General features: G+C 45.6%; 1 non-coding gene and 23 pseudogenes across 1 annotated transcript; all 24 read left to right on the forward strand.

Moving 5' to 3' along the window:
• Positions 1-186: 186 nt before the first annotated feature.
• LOC148252443 (5S ribosomal RNA) lies at positions 187-305 on the forward strand (annotated as a pseudogene).
• A 207-nt stretch (positions 306-512) lies between these two features.
• On the forward strand, positions 513-631 carry LOC148252444 (5S ribosomal RNA; annotated as a pseudogene).
• Positions 632-837: 206 nt separating this feature from the next.
• LOC148252445 (5S ribosomal RNA) lies at positions 838-956 on the forward strand (annotated as a pseudogene).
• Positions 957-1,114: 158 nt separating this feature from the next.
• Positions 1,115-1,233, forward strand: LOC148252446 (5S ribosomal RNA; annotated as a pseudogene).
• Positions 1,234-1,794: 561 nt separating this feature from the next.
• On the forward strand, positions 1,795-1,913 carry LOC148252447 (5S ribosomal RNA; annotated as a pseudogene).
• Positions 1,914-2,473: 560 nt separating this feature from the next.
• Positions 2,474-2,592, forward strand: LOC148252448 (5S ribosomal RNA; annotated as a pseudogene).
• A 561-nt stretch (positions 2,593-3,153) lies between these two features.
• On the forward strand, positions 3,154-3,272 carry LOC148252449 (5S ribosomal RNA; annotated as a pseudogene).
• Positions 3,273-4,134: 862 nt separating this feature from the next.
• LOC148252450 (5S ribosomal RNA) lies at positions 4,135-4,253 on the forward strand (annotated as a pseudogene).
• A 203-nt stretch (positions 4,254-4,456) lies between these two features.
• On the forward strand, positions 4,457-4,575 carry LOC148252451 (5S ribosomal RNA; annotated as a pseudogene).
• A 207-nt stretch (positions 4,576-4,782) lies between these two features.
• LOC148252452 (5S ribosomal RNA) lies at positions 4,783-4,901 on the forward strand (annotated as a pseudogene).
• Positions 4,902-5,459: 558 nt separating this feature from the next.
• Positions 5,460-5,578, forward strand: LOC148252453 (5S ribosomal RNA; annotated as a pseudogene).
• A 357-nt stretch (positions 5,579-5,935) lies between these two features.
• LOC148252454 (5S ribosomal RNA) lies at positions 5,936-6,054 on the forward strand (annotated as a pseudogene).
• A 534-nt stretch (positions 6,055-6,588) lies between these two features.
• Positions 6,589-6,707, forward strand: LOC148252455 (5S ribosomal RNA; annotated as a pseudogene).
• A 1,235-nt stretch (positions 6,708-7,942) lies between these two features.
• Positions 7,943-8,061, forward strand: LOC148252456 (5S ribosomal RNA). The gene has a single exon (XR_015815529.1). It is a non-coding gene; the product is annotated as a 5S ribosomal RNA (ribosomal RNA).
• Positions 8,062-8,622: 561 nt separating this feature from the next.
• Positions 8,623-8,741, forward strand: LOC148252457 (5S ribosomal RNA; annotated as a pseudogene).
• Positions 8,742-9,302: 561 nt separating this feature from the next.
• On the forward strand, positions 9,303-9,421 carry LOC148252458 (5S ribosomal RNA; annotated as a pseudogene).
• Positions 9,422-9,900: 479 nt separating this feature from the next.
• LOC148252459 (5S ribosomal RNA) lies at positions 9,901-10,019 on the forward strand (annotated as a pseudogene).
• Positions 10,020-10,225: 206 nt separating this feature from the next.
• LOC148252460 (5S ribosomal RNA) lies at positions 10,226-10,344 on the forward strand (annotated as a pseudogene).
• Positions 10,345-10,850: 506 nt separating this feature from the next.
• LOC148252461 (5S ribosomal RNA) lies at positions 10,851-10,969 on the forward strand (annotated as a pseudogene).
• An 885-nt stretch (positions 10,970-11,854) lies between these two features.
• LOC148252462 (5S ribosomal RNA) lies at positions 11,855-11,973 on the forward strand (annotated as a pseudogene).
• A 205-nt stretch (positions 11,974-12,178) lies between these two features.
• On the forward strand, positions 12,179-12,297 carry LOC148252463 (5S ribosomal RNA; annotated as a pseudogene).
• Positions 12,298-12,854: 557 nt separating this feature from the next.
• On the forward strand, positions 12,855-12,973 carry LOC148252464 (5S ribosomal RNA; annotated as a pseudogene).
• An 830-nt stretch (positions 12,974-13,803) lies between these two features.
• Positions 13,804-13,922, forward strand: LOC148252465 (5S ribosomal RNA; annotated as a pseudogene).
• A 206-nt stretch (positions 13,923-14,128) lies between these two features.
• Positions 14,129-14,247, forward strand: LOC148252466 (5S ribosomal RNA; annotated as a pseudogene).
• Positions 14,248-15,035: the final 788 nt, after the last annotated feature.

Consider the following 15,035-nt stretch of genomic DNA (forward strand, 5'->3'; position numbering starts at 1 on the left):
TTCGACGTTCCGCGCGACTTGAATTATGGTCCACAGGTTTATTCACAAATGTAAGTCACGGCGCCGTGGCATTATTGTTGATATTTGAACGAGAACGGGAGGTGCAGTACGCACGCACAAGAAAACAAATGACGGGAGGGGGAAGGAATGAGAAGGAGTGTATGTTTTTGCAGCGCAAAATTAAAGAGGTGCGATTATACCAGCACTAATGCACCGGATCCCATCAGAACTCCGCAGTTAAGTGTGCTTGGGTGAAAGTAGTACTCGGATAGGTGACCTCCTAGGAAGTTCTTGTGTCACACTAATTTTTTTTCAAACGGGTCGTTCGACGTTATGCGTGACTGGAACTATGGTCTGCTGGTTTATACGCAAATATGACTCAAGAAGAAGGAGCATTTTAATCGATATTAGAACGAGAAAGAGAGGCGCAGTGTGAACGCACAGGGAAACAAATTATTGGAGGGGGGAGGGAAGGAGAAGGAGTGTATGTATTTTCAGCACAAAAATGAAACAAGTGCGATCATACCAGCACAAATTTCCCAGATCTCATCAGAACTCCGCAGTTAAGTGTGCTTTGGCAAAAGTAGTACAAGGATGGGTTACCTCCTAGGAAGTTCTTGTGTTGCACCTATTTTTTTTTCAGATGGGTCGTTCGACGTTACGCGCGACTGGAACTATGGTCCGCTAGTTTATACGCAAATAGGAGTCAAGACGTAGGGGCATTTTAATTGATATTAGAGCGAGAATGAGAGGTGAAGTTTGAACGCACCAGGAAACAAATGACAGGAGGGGGAAGAAAGGATAAGGAGTGTATGTATTTGCAGCGCGAAATGAAACAGTTGCGATCGTACCAGCACTAATGCACCGGATCCCATCAGAACTCCGCAGTTAAGTGTGCTTGGGCGAGAGTGGTACTCGGATGTGTGACTTCCTGGGAAGTCCTCGTGATGCACCTATTTTTTTTTGGATGGGTCATTCGACGTTACGCACGAATAGAATTTTGAACTGCTGGCTCATTCGCAAAAAGAGGTGCAGTGTGAACGCACAAGAAAACAAATGATGGGAGCGGGGAGGGAAGGAGAAGGTGTGTATGTATTTGTAGCGCGAAATAAACATGTGCGATCATACCAGCACTAATTCACTGGATCCTATCAGAACTTCGCAGTTAAATGTGCTTGGGCGAGAGTATTACTCAGATGGGTGACCTCTTGGGAAGTTCTCGTGTCGCACCCATTTTTTTTCGGATGGGTCGTTCGACATTACGCGCGAATGGAATTATGAACCGCTGGTTCATTCGCAAAGGTGAGTCACGGTGCCGCCACATTTTTCTTGATATTAGAACGAGAAGGAGAGATGCAGAGTGCACGCATGAGGAAACTAATGACGGGAGGGGGGATGGAAGGAGAAAGAGTGTATGTATTAGCAGCGCAGAATGAAACATGAGCGACCATACAAGCACTAATGCAACAGATTCTATCAGAACTCCGCAAGTTAAGGGTGCTTGGGCGGGAGTAGTACTAGGATGGGTGACCTCCTGCGATGTCCTTATATTTCACCCATTTTCTTGGAAAGTCCTCGTGTTGCACCCATTTTTTTACAGATGATTCTTTCGACGTTACGCGCGACTTGAATTATGGTCCGCAGGTTTATTCGCAAATGTGTGTCACGACGCCGTGGTATTTTACTTGGTATTTGATTGAGAACGGGAGGTGCAGTGCGCACGCACAAGGAAACAAATGACGGGAGGGGGAAGATAGGAGAAGAAGTGTATGTATTTGTAGCGCGAAATTAAACAGTTGCTATCATACCAGCACTAAAGCATCGGATCCCATCAGAACTCCACAGTGAAGTGTGCTTGGGCGAGAGCAGCACTCGGATGGGTGACCTCCTGGAAAGTCCTCGTGTTGCACCCATTTTTTTCAGATGGGTCGTTCGACGTTGCGCACGAATCAAATTATGAAACGCTGGTTCATTCGCAAAGGTGAGTCACGGTGCCGGCACATTTTACTTTATATTAGAACGAGAAGGAGAGATGCAGAGAGCACGCGCAAGGAAACAAATAACGGGAGGGGGGATGGAAGAAGAAAGAGTGTATGTATTTTCAGTGTAGAATGAAACATGAGCGATCATACCAGAACTAATGCAACGGATTCGATCAAAACTCCACCAGTTAAGGGTGCTTCGGCGAGAGTAGTACGAGGATGGGTGACCTCCTGCGAAGTCCTTATATTTCACCCATTTTCTTGGTAAGTCCGCATGTTGCACCCATTTTTTTGCAGATGATTCTCTCGACGTTACGCGCGACTTGAATTATGGTCCGCATGTTTATTTGCAAATGTGAGTCACAGTGCCGTGGCATTTTACTTGATATTTGAACGAGAACGGGAGGTGCAGTGCGCACGCACAAGGAAAAAAATGACGGGAGGGGGAAGAAAGGAGAATGAGTGAATGTATTTGCAGCGTGAAATTAATCAGGTGCGATCATACAAGCACTAAAGCACCGGATCCCATCAGAACTCTGCAGTTAAGTGTGCTTGGGCGAGAGTAGTACTCGGATGGGTGACCTCCTGGGAAGTTCTCATGTTGCACCCATTTTTTTTCAGATGGGTCGTTCGACGTTACGCGAGAATGGAATTATGAACCGCTTGTTCATTCGCAAAAGTGAGTCAATGTTCCGGGGCATTTTATTTAATATTAGACCGAGATTGAGAGATGAAGAGTGCACGCACAAGGAAACAATTGATGGGAGGGGGTATGGAAGGAGAAAGAGTGTATGGATTTGCAGCGCAGAATGAAACATGAGCGATGATACCAGCACTAATGCAACGGATTCTATCATAACTCCACAAGTTACGGGTGCTTGGGCGAGAGTAGTACTAGGATGGGTGACCTCCTGCGAAGTCCTTATATTTCACCCACTTTCTTAGAAAGTCCTCGTGATGCACCTATTTTTTTGCAGATGATTCTTTCGACGTTACGCGCGACTTGAATTATGGTTCGCATGTTTATTTACAAATGTAAGTCACGGCACCGTGGCATTTTACTTGATATTTGAACGAGAACGGGAGGTGTAGTGCGCACGCACAAGGAAACAAATGACGGGAGGGGGAAGAAATGAGAATGAGTGAATGTATTTGCAGCGCGAAATTAATCAGGTGCGATCATACCAGCACTAATGCACCGAATCCCATCAGAACTCCGCAGTTAAGTGTGCTTGGGCGAGAGTAGTACTCGGATGGGTGACCTCTTGGGTAGCCCTCGTGTTGCACCCATTTTTTTTTGGATGGGTCATACGACGTTACGCACGAATCGAATTATGAGACGCTGGTTCATTCGCAAAACTGAGTCACGGTGCTGGGGCATTTTACTTGATATTAGAATGAGAAGGAGAGATGTAGAGTGCGCGCACAAGGAAAAAAATGACGGAAAGGGGGATGGAAGGAGAAAGAGTGCATGTATTTGCAGCGCAGAATGAAACATGAGCGATCATACCACCACTAATGCAACGGATTCTATCAGAACTCCACAAGTTACGGGTGCCTGGGCGAGAGTAGTACTAGGATGGGTGACCTCCTGCGAAGTCCTCATATTTCACCCATTTTCTTGGGAAGTCCTCGTGTTGCACTCATTTTTTGGCAGATGATTCTTTCAACGTTACGCACGACATTTTACTTTATATTAGAACGAGAAGGAGAGATGCAGAGGGCACGCACAAGGAAACAAATGACGGAAGGGGGGATTGAAGGAGAAAGAGTGTATGTATTTGCAGCGCAGAATGAAACATGAGCGATCATACCAGAACTAATGCAACGGATTCTATCAGAACTCCGCAAGTTAAGGGTGCTTGGGCGAGAGTAGTACTAGGATGGGTGACCTCCTGCGAAGTCCTTATATTTCCCCCATTTTCTTAGGAAGTCCTCGTGTTGCAACCATTTTTTTGCAAATGATTCCTTCGACGTTACGCGCGACTTGAATTAAGGTCCGCAGGTTTATTCACAAATGTAAGTCACGGTGCCGTGGCATTTTACTTGATATTTCAACGAGACCAGGAGGTGCAGTGCGCACGCACAAGAAAACTAATGACGGGAGGGGGAAGAAATGAGGAGTGTATGTATTTGCAGCGCAAAATTAAAGAGGTGCGATCATACTAGCACTAATGCACCGGATCCCATCAGAACTCCATAGTTAAGTGTGCTTGGACGAGAGTGGTACTCGGATGGGTGACCTCCTGGGAAGTCCTTGTGTCGCACCAATTTTTTTTCAAATGGGTCGTTTGACGTTATGCGCGACTGAAACTATGGTCCGCTGGTTTATACGCAAATATGAGTCAAGAAGGAGTATTTTAATCGATATTAGAACGAGAATGAGAGGTGCAGTGTGAACACACAAGGAAACACATTATGGGAGGGGGGAGGGAAGGAGAAGGAGTGTATGTATTTTCAGCACAAAATGAAACAGGTGCGATCATACCAGCATAAATGCCCCGGATCCCATTAGAACTCCGCACTTGAGTGTGCTTTGGCAAAAGTAGTACAAGGATGGGTTACCTCCTAGGAAGTTCTCGTGTTGCACCTATTTTTTTTTTCAGATGGGTCGTTCGACGTTACGCGCAACTGGAACTATGGTCCGCTGGTTTATACGCAAATGTGAGTCAAGACGCAGGGGCATTTTAATTGATATTAGGGCGAGAAAGAGAGGTGAAGTGTGAACTCACCAGGAAACAAATGACGGGAGGGGGAAGAAAAAAGAATGAGTGAATGTATTTGCAGCGTGAAATTAATCAGGTGCGATCATACCAGCACTAATGCACCGGATCTCATCAGAACTCTGCAGTTAAGTGTGCTTGGGCGAGAGTAGTACTCGGATGTGTGACCTCCTGGGAAGTCCTTGTGTTGCACCCATTTTTTATCGGATGGGTCGTTCGAAGTTGCGCACGAATCGAATTATGAAACGCTGGTTCATTCGCAAAGGTGAGTCACGGTGCCGGCGCATTTTACTTTATATTAGAATGAGAAGGAGAGATGCAGAGTGCACGCGCAAGGAAACAAATGACGGGAGGGGGAAAGAAGGAGAAAACATGTATGTATTTGCAGCGTAGAATGAAACATGAGCGATCATACCAGAACTAATGCAACGGATTCTATCAAAACTCTGCAAGTTATGGGTGCTTGGGCGAGAGTAGTACTAGGATTGGTGACCTCCTTCGAAGTCCTTATATTTCACCCATTTTCTTGGGAAGTTCTCGTGTTGCACCTATTTTTTTTTCAGATGGGTCGTTCGACGTTACGCACGACTGGAACTATGGTCCGCTGGTTTATATGCAAATGTGAGTCAAGACACAGGGGCATTTTAATTGATATTAGAACGAGAAGGAGAGGTGAAGTGTGAACGCACCAGGAAACAAATAACAAGAGGGGGAAGAAAGGAGGAGTGTATGTATTTGAAGCGCGAAGTAAAACAGCTGCTATCATACCAGCACTAATGCACCGGCTCCCATCAGAACTCCGCAGTTAAGTGTGCTTGGGCGAGAGTAGTACTCAGATGGGTGACCTCCTGGGAAGTCCTCGTGTTGCACCCATTTTTTTCGGATGGGTCGAACAAAGTGAAACATGAGCGATCTTACCAGCACTAAGGCAACGGATTCTATCAGAACTCCGCAAGATAAGGGTCCTTTGGCGAGAGTAGTACTAGGATGGATGACCTCCTGCGTTGTCCTTATATTTCACCCATTTTTTTGTAGATGATTCTATCAACGTTACGCGCGACTTCAATTATGGTCCGCAGGTTTATTCGCAAATGTGAGTCACGGCGCCGTGGCATTTTACTTGATATTAGAACGAGAACTAGAGGTGCTGTGCGCACGCACAAGGAAACAAAATTACGGGAGGGGGAAGAAAGGAGAAGGAGTGTATGTATTTGCAGCGCAAAATTAAATAGGTGTGATCATACTAGCACTAATGCACTGGATCCCATCAGAACTCCGTAGTTAATTGTGCTTGGGCGAGAGTAGTACTCGGATTAGTGACCTCCTGAGAAGTCTTCGTGTCGTACAAATTTTTTTTCAGACGGATCGTTCGACGTTACGCGCGACTGAAACTATGGTTCGCTGGTTTATACGCAAATGTGAGTCAAGAAGCAGGGGCATTTTAATCGATATTAGAACGAGAAGGAGAGGTGCAGTGTGAATGCACAAGGAAACAAATGATGGGATGGGGGAGGGAAAGAGAAGGAGTGTATGCATTTTCAGCATGAAATGAAACAGGTGCGATCATACCAGCACAAATGCACAAGATCTTATCAGAACTCCGCAATTAAGTGTGTTTTGGCGAAAGTAGTACAAGGATGGGAACCACCTCCTGGGAAGTTCTCATGTTGCACCCATTTTTTTTTTCAGATGGGCTGTTCGACGTTATGCTCTACTGGAACTATGATCCGTTGGTTTATATGCAAATGTGAGTCAAGACGCATGGGCATTTTAATTGATATTAGAACGAGAAGGAGAGGTGAAGTGTGAACGCACCAAGAAACAAATAACGGGACGGGAAAGAAAGGATAAGGAGTGTATGTATTTGCAGCGCGAAATGAAACAGGTGCGATCATACCAGCACTAATGCACCGGATCCCATCAGAACTCCGCAGTTAAGTGTGCTTGGGCAAGAGTAGTACTCGGATGTGTGACCTCCTGGGAAGTCCTCGTGATGCACCCATTTTTTTTGGATGCGTCATTCGACGTTACGCACGAATGGAATTATGAACCACTGGTTCATTCACAAAGGTGAGTCACGGTGCCAGGGCATTTTACTTGATATTAAAACGAGAAGGAGAGGAGCAGTGTGAACGCACAAGGAAACAAATGACGGGAGGGGAGAGGGAAGGAGAAGGTGTGTATGTATTTGCAGCGCGAAATGAAACATGTGCGATCATACCAGCACTTATTCATCGGATCCTATCAGAACTCCACAGTTAAATGTGCTTTGGCGAGAGTATTACTCGGATGGGTGACCTCCTGGGAAGTCCTCGTGGTGCACCAATTTTTTTTCGGATGGGTTGTTCGACATAATGCGCGAATGGAATTATGAACCACTGGTTCATTCGCAAAGGTGGGTCACAGTGCCGGGGCATTTTTCTTGATATTAGAACGAGAAGGAGAGATGTAGAGTGCACGCACAAAGAAACAAATGGCGGGAGTGGGGATGGAAGGAGAAAGAGTGTATGTATTTGCAGTGCAGAATGAAACATGAGCGACCATACCAGCACTAATGCAACGGATTCTATCAGAACTCCGCAAGTTAAGGGTGCTTGGGCGAGAGTCTAGGATGGGTGACCTCCTGCGAAGTCCTTATATTTCGCTCATTTTCTTGGGAACTCCTCGTGTTTCACCCATTTTTTTGCAGATGATTCTTTCGACATTACGCGCGACTTGAATTATGGTCCGCAGGTTTATTCGCAAATGTGAGTCACGGAGCCGTGGCATTTTACTTGATATTTGAACGAAAACGAGAGGTGTAGTGCGCACGCACAAGTAAACGAATGACGCGATAGGGAAGAAAGGAGAAGGAATGTATCTATTTACAGCGCAAAATTAAACAGGTGCGATCATACAAGCGCTAATGCACCGGATCCCATCAAAACTACGTTGTTAAGTGTGCTTGGGCGAGAGTAGTACTAGGATGGGTGACCTCCTGCGAAGTCCTTATATTTCACCCATTTTCTTGGGAAGTCCTCGTGTTGCACCCATTTTCTTGCAGATAATTCTTTCGACGTTACGCGCGACTTGAATTATGGTTCGCATGTTTATTTGCAAATGTGAGTCACTATGTCGTGGCATTTTACTTGATATTTGAACGAGAACAGGAGGTGCAGTGCGCACGCAAAAGGAAACAAATGACGGTAGGGGGAAGAAAGGAGAATGAGTGAATGTATTTGCAGCGTGAAATTAATCAGGTGCGATCATACCAGCACTAATGCATCGGATCCCATCAGAACTCTGTAGTTAAGTGTGCTTGGGCGAGAGTAGTACTCGGATGGGTGACCTCCTGGGAAGTCCTCGTGTTGCACCCATTTTTTTTCGGATGGGTCGTTCGACGTTGTGCACGAATCGAATTATGAAACGCTGGTTCATTCGCAAAGGTGAGTCACGGTGCCAAGGCATTTTATTTTATATTAGAACGAGAAGGAGAGATCCAGAGTGCACGCGCAAGGAAACAAATGACGGGAGGCGGGATGGAAGGAAAAAACGTGTATGTATTTGCAGCGCAAAATGAAACATGAGCGATCATACCAGAACTAATGGAACGGATTCTATCAAAACTCCGCAAGTTATGGGTGCTTGGGCGAGAGTAGTACTAGGATGGGTGACCTCCTGTGAAGTCCTTATATTTCACTCATTTTCTTGGGATGTCCTCGTGTTGCACCCATTTTTTTGCAGATGATTCTTTCGACGTTACGCGCGACTTGAATTATGGTCCACAAGTTTATTTGCAAATGTGAGTCACAGCGCTGTGACATTTTACTTGATATTTGAACGAAAACGGGAGGTGCAGTGCGCACGGACAAGGAAACAAATGATGGGAGGGGGAAGAAATGAGAATGAGTGAATGTATTTGCAGCACGAAATTAATAAGGTACGATCATACCAACACTAATGCACCGGATCCCATCAGAACTCCGCAGTTAAGTCTGCATGGGCGAGAGTAGTACTCGGATGGATGACCTCCTGGGAAGTCCTCGTGTTGCACCCATTTTTTTCCGGATGGGTCCGTCGACGTTACGCGCGAATCGAATTATGAAACGCTAGTTCATTCGCAAAATTGAGTCATGGTGCTGGGGCATTTTACTCGATATTAGAATGAGAAGGAGAGATGCAGAGTGCGCGCACAGGAAAACAAATGACGGGAAGTGGGATGGAAGGAGAAAGAGTGTATGTATTTGCAATGCAGAATGCAACATGAGCGATCATACCAGCACTAATGCAGCGGATTCTATCCGAACTCCGCAAGTTAAGGGTCCATGGGCGAGAGTAGTACTAAGATGGGTGACCTCCTGCGATGTCCTTATATTTCACCCATTTTCTTGGGATGTCCTCGTGTTGCACCCATTTTTTTGCAGATGATTCTTTCGACGTTACGCGCGACTTGAATTATGGTCCGCAAGTTTATTTGCAAATGTGAGTCACGGCACCGTGGCATTTTACTTGATATTTGAACGAGAACGGGAGGTGCAGTGTTCACGCACAAGGAAACAAATGATGGGAGGGGGAAGAAAAGAGAAGGAGTGAATGTATTTGCAGCGCGAAATTAATCAGGTGCGATCATACCAACACTAATGCACCGGATCCCATCAAAACTCCACAGTTAAGTGTGCTTGGGAGAGAGTAGTACTCGGATGCGTGACCTCCTGGGAAGTCCTCGTGTTGCACGCATTTTTTTTCGGATGGGTCATTCGACATTACGCGTGAATGGAATTATGAACCACTGGTTCATTTGCAAAGATGAGTCACGATGCCGAGACATTTTACTTGATATTAGAACGAGAAGGAGAGATACAGAGTGCACGCACAACGAAACAAATGATGGGAGGGAGGATGGAAGGAGAAAGAGTGTATGTATTTATAGCGCAGAGTGAAACATGAGCGATCTTACCAGCACTAATGGAACGGATTCTATCAGAACTCCGAAAGTTAAGGGTGCTTTGGCGAGAGTAGTACTAGGATGGGTGACCTCCTGCGAAGTCCTTATATTTCACCCATTTTTTTGCAAATGATTCTTTCGTCGTTACGCGCGATTTGAATTATGGTCCGCAGGTTTATTCGCAAATGTGAGTCACGGCGCCGTGACATTTTACTTGTATTAGAACGAGAACGAGAGGTGCAGTGCACACGCACAAGGAAACAAATGACGGGAGGGGGATCATACTAGCACTAATGCACCGGATCCCATCAGAACTCCGTAGTTAATTGTGCTTGGGCGAGAGTAGTACTCGTATGGGAGACCTCCTAGGAAGTCCTCGTGTCGTACAAATTTTTTTTCAGACGGGTCGTTCGACGTTACGCGCGACTGGAACTATGGTCCGCTGGTTTATACGCAAATGTGAGTCAAGAAACAGGGGCATTTTAATCGATATTAGAACGAGAAAGATAGGTGCAGTGTGAACGCACAAGGAAACAAATGATGGGAGGGGGGAGTGAAGGAGAAGGAGTGTTTGTATTTTCAGCACGAAATGAAATAGGTGCGATCATACCAGCACAAATGCACCGGATCTTTTCAGAACTCCGCAGTTAAGTGTGCTTTGGCGAAAGTAGTTCAACGATGGGTTACCTCCTGGGAAGTTCTCGTGTTGCATCCATTTTTTTTTTTTTCAAATGGGTCGTTCGACGTTACGCTCGACTGGAAGTATGGTCCGCTGGTTTATACGCAAATGTGAGTCATGACGCAGGGGCATTTTAATTGATATTAGAACAAGAAGGAGAGGTGAAGTGTGAACGCACCAGGAAACAAATAACGGGACAGGGAAGAAAGGATAAGGAGTGTATGTATTTGCAGCGCGAAATGAACCGTATCCCATCAAAACTTCGCAGTTAAGTGTGCTTGGGCGAGAGTAGTACTCGGATGTGTGATCTCCTAGGAATTCCACGTGATGCACCCATTATTTTTTGGATGGGTCATTTGACGTTACGCGCGAATGGAATTATGAACAGCTGGTTCATTCGCAAAGGTGAGTCACGGTGTTAGGGCATTTTACTTGATATTAGAACAAGAACGAGAAGTGTAGTGTGCACGCACAAGGAAACAAATGACAGGAGGGGGGAGGGAAGGAGAAGGTGTGTATGTATTTGCAGCGCGAAATGAAACATGTGCGATCATTCCAGCACTAATTCACCGAATCCTATCAGAACTCTGCAGTTAAATGTGCTTGGGCGAGAGTATTACTCGGATGGGTCACCTCCTGGGAAGTCCTCGTGTTGCACCAATTTTTTTTGGATGGGTCGTTCGACATTACGCGCGAATGAAATTATGAACCGCTGGTTCATTCGCAAAGGTGAGTCACGGTGCCGTCGCATTTTTCTTGATATTAGAACGACAAGGAGAGATGCAGAGTGCACGCACAAGGAAACTAATGACGGGAGGGGGGATGGAAGGAGAAAGAGTGTATGTATTTGCAGCGCATAATGAAACATGAGCGATCATACAAGCACTAATACAACGGATTGTATCAGAACTCCGCAAGTTAAGGGTGCTTGGGCGATAGTAGTATTAAGATGGGTGACCTCCTGCGAAGTCCTTAAATTTCACCCATTTTCTTGGGAAGTCCTCGTGTTGCACCCATTTTTTTGCAGATGATTCTTTCGACATTACGCGCGACTTGAATTATGGTCCGCAGGTTTATTCATAAATGTGAGTCACGACGCCGTAGCATTTTACTTGATATTTGAACGAGAATGAGAGGTGTAGTGCGCACGCACAAGTAAACAAATGACGAGAGGGGGAAGAAAGGAGAAGGAATGTATGTATTTGCAGCGCGAAATTTAACAGGTGTGATCATACAAGTACTAATGCACCAGATCCCATAAGAACTCCACAGTTAAGTGTGCTTGGGCGAGAGTAGTACTCGTATAGGTGACCTCATGGGAAGTCCTCGTGGCGTAATAATTTTTTTTTAGACGGGTCGTTCGACGTTAAGTGCGACTGGAACTATGGTCCGCTTGTTTATACGCAAAAGTGAGTCAAGATGCAGGGGTATTTTAATCGATATTAGAACAAGAAGAAGAGGTTCAGTGTGAACCCACAAGGAAACAAATAATGGGAGGTGGGAGGGAAGGAGAAAGAGTGTATGTATTTTCAGCACGAAATGAAACAGGTGCTATCATACCAGCAAAAATGCACTGGATCCCATCAGAACTCCGCAGTTAAGTGTGCTTTGGCGAGAGTAGTACAAGGATGGGTTACCTCCTGGGAAATTCTCGTGTTGCACCCTTTTTTTTTTCAGATAGGACGTTCGACGTTACGCGCGACTGAAACTATGGTCCGCTGGTTTATACGCAAATGTGAGTCATTACGCAGGGGCATTTTAATTGATATTAGAACGAAAATGAGAGCTGAAGTGTGAACGCACCAGGAAACAAATGAGGGAGGGGGAAGAAAGGAGAATGAGTGTATGTATTTGCAGCGCGAAATTAAACAGGTGCGATCATACCAGCACTAATGCACCGGAACCCATCAGAACTTCACAGTTAAGTGTGCTTGGGCGATTGTAGTACTTAGATGGGTGATCTGCTGGGAAGTCCTCGTGATGCACCCATTTTTTTTCGGATGGGTCGTTCGATGTTACGCGCGAATGGAATTATGAACGGCTGGTTCATTCACAAAGGTGAGTCACGATGCCGGGGCATTTTACTTGATATTAGAACGAGAATGAGAGATGTAGAGTGCACGCACAAGGAAACAAATGACGGGAGGGGGGATGGAAGGAGAAAGAGTGTATGTATTTGCAGCGCAGAATGAAACATGAGCGACCATACCAGCACTAATGCAACAGATTTTATCAGAACTCCGCAAGTTAAGGGTGCTTGGGCGAGAGTCTAGGATGGGTGACCTCCTGCGAAGTCCTTATATTTCGCCCATTTTCTTGGGAAGTCCTCGTGTTGCACCCATTTTTTTGCAGATGATTCTTTCGACATTACTGGCGACTTGAATTATGGTCCGCAGGTTTATTCGCAAATGTAAGTCACGGCGCCGTGGCATTTTACTTGATATTTGAACGAGAACGAGAGGTGTATTGCGCACGCACAAGTAAACAAATGATGGGAGGGGGAAGAAAAGAGAAGGAATGTATGTATTTGCAGCGCAAAATTAAAGAGGTGCGATCATACAAGCACTAATGCACCGGATCCCATTAGAACTCCTCAGTTAAATTTGCTTGGGCGAGAGTAGTACTCGTATGGGTAACCTCCTGGGAAGTCCTCGTGGTGCAACAATTTTTTTTCAAACGGGTCGTTCAATGTTAAGCGCGACTGAAACTATGGTCCGCTTGTTTATACGCAAAAGTGAAGTGTGAACGCACTAGGAAACAAATAACAGGAGGGGGAAGAAAGGAGAAGGAGTGTATGTATTTACAGCGCGAAATTAAACAGGTGCGATTATAGCAGCACTAATGCACTGGAACCCATCAGAATGTCACAATTAAGTGTGCTTGGGCGATTGTAGTACTTGGATGGGTGATTTCCTGGGAAGTCCTCGTGATGCACCCATTTTTTTTCGGATGGGTCGATCGACGTTACGCGCGAATGGAATTATGAACCGCTGGTTCATTCGCAAAGGTGAGTCACGGGGCTAGGGCATTTTACTTGATATTAGAACGAGAATGAGAGATATAGAGTGCACGAACAAGGAAACAAATGACGGGAGGGAGGATGGAAGGAGAAAGAGTGTATGTATTTGCAGCGCAGAATGAAACATGAGCGACCATACCAGCACTAATGCAACAGATTCTATCAGAACTCCGCAAGTTAAGGGTGCTTGGGCGAGAGTCTAGGATGGGTGAGCTCCTGCGAAGTCCTTATATTTCACCCATTTTCTTGGGAAGTCCTCGTGTTGAACCCATTTTTTTGTAGATGATTCTTTCGACATTACGCGCGACATGAATTATGGTCCGCAGGTTTATTCGCAAATGTGAGTCACGGCGCCGTGACATTTTACTTGATGTTTGAACGAGAACGAGAGGTGTAGTGCGCACGCACAAGTAAACAAATGACCGGAGGGGGAAGAAAGGAGAAGGAATGTATGTATTTGCAGTGCGAAATTAAACAGGTGCGATCATACAAGCACTAATGCACCGGATCCCATAAGAACTCCATAGTTAAGTGTGCTTGGGCGAGAGTAGTACTCGTATGGGTGACCTCCTGGGAAGTCCTCGTGGCGCAATAATTTTTTTTCAGATGGGTCGTTCGATGTTAAGCGTGACTGGAACTATGGTCTGCTTGTTTATACGCAAAAGTGAGTCAAGATGCAGGGGCATTTTAATCGATATTAGAACGAGAAGAAGAGGTTCAGTGTGAACCCACAAGGAAACAAATAATGGGAGGTGGGAGGGAAGGAGAAGGAGTGTATGTATTTTCAGCACGAAATGAAACAGGTGCTATCATACCAGCAAAAATGCACCGGATCCCATCAGAACTCCGCAGTTAAGTGTGCTTTGGCGAAAGTAGTACAAGGATGGGTTACCTCCTGGAAAATTCTCGTGTTGCACTCTTTTTTTTTTAGATAGGTCGTTCGACGTTACGCGCGACTGGAACTATGGTCCGCTGGTTTATACACAAATGTGAGTCATGACGCAGGGGCATTTTAATTGATATTTGAACGAAAAGGAGAGGTGAAGTGTGAACGCACCAGGAAACAAATGACGCGAGGGGAAAGAAAGGAGAAGGAGTGTATGTATTTGCAGCGCGAAATGAAACAGGTGCGATCATACCAGCACTAATGCACCGGATCCCATCAAATTTCTGCAGTTAAGTGTGCTTGGGTGAGAGTAGTACTCGGATGGGTAGTTCGATGTTACGTGCGAATGGAATTATGAACCGCTGGTTCATTCGCAATGGTGAGTCATGGTGCCGGGGTGTTTTACTTGATATTATAACGAGAAGGAGAGATGTAGAGTTCACGCACAAGGAAACAAATGACGGGAGGGGGGATGGAAGGAGAAAGAGTGTATGTATTTGCAGCACAGAATAGAACATGAGCAATCATACCAGCACTAATGCAACGGATTCTATCAGAACTCCGCAAGTTAAGGGTGCTTAGGCAAGAATAGTTCTAAAATGGCTGACCTCCTGCGAAGTCCTTATATTTCACCCATTTTCTTTGGAAGTCCTCGTGTTGCACTCATTTTTTTGCAGATGATTCTTTCGACGTTACGCGCTACTTGAATTATGGTCCGCAGGTTTATTTGAAAATGTGAGTCACGGCGCCGTGGCATTTTACTTGATATTAGAACGAGAACGGGAGGTGTAGTGCGCACGCACAAGGAAACAAATGACGAGA

The sequence above is a fragment of the Carica papaya genome, chromosome 8 (genome assembly GCF_054855325.1).
Source record: "Carica papaya isolate Zhongbai chromosome 8, ASM5485532v1, whole genome shotgun sequence".
NCBI classification, from domain to species: Eukaryota; Viridiplantae; Streptophyta; class Magnoliopsida; order Brassicales; family Caricaceae; genus Carica; species Carica papaya.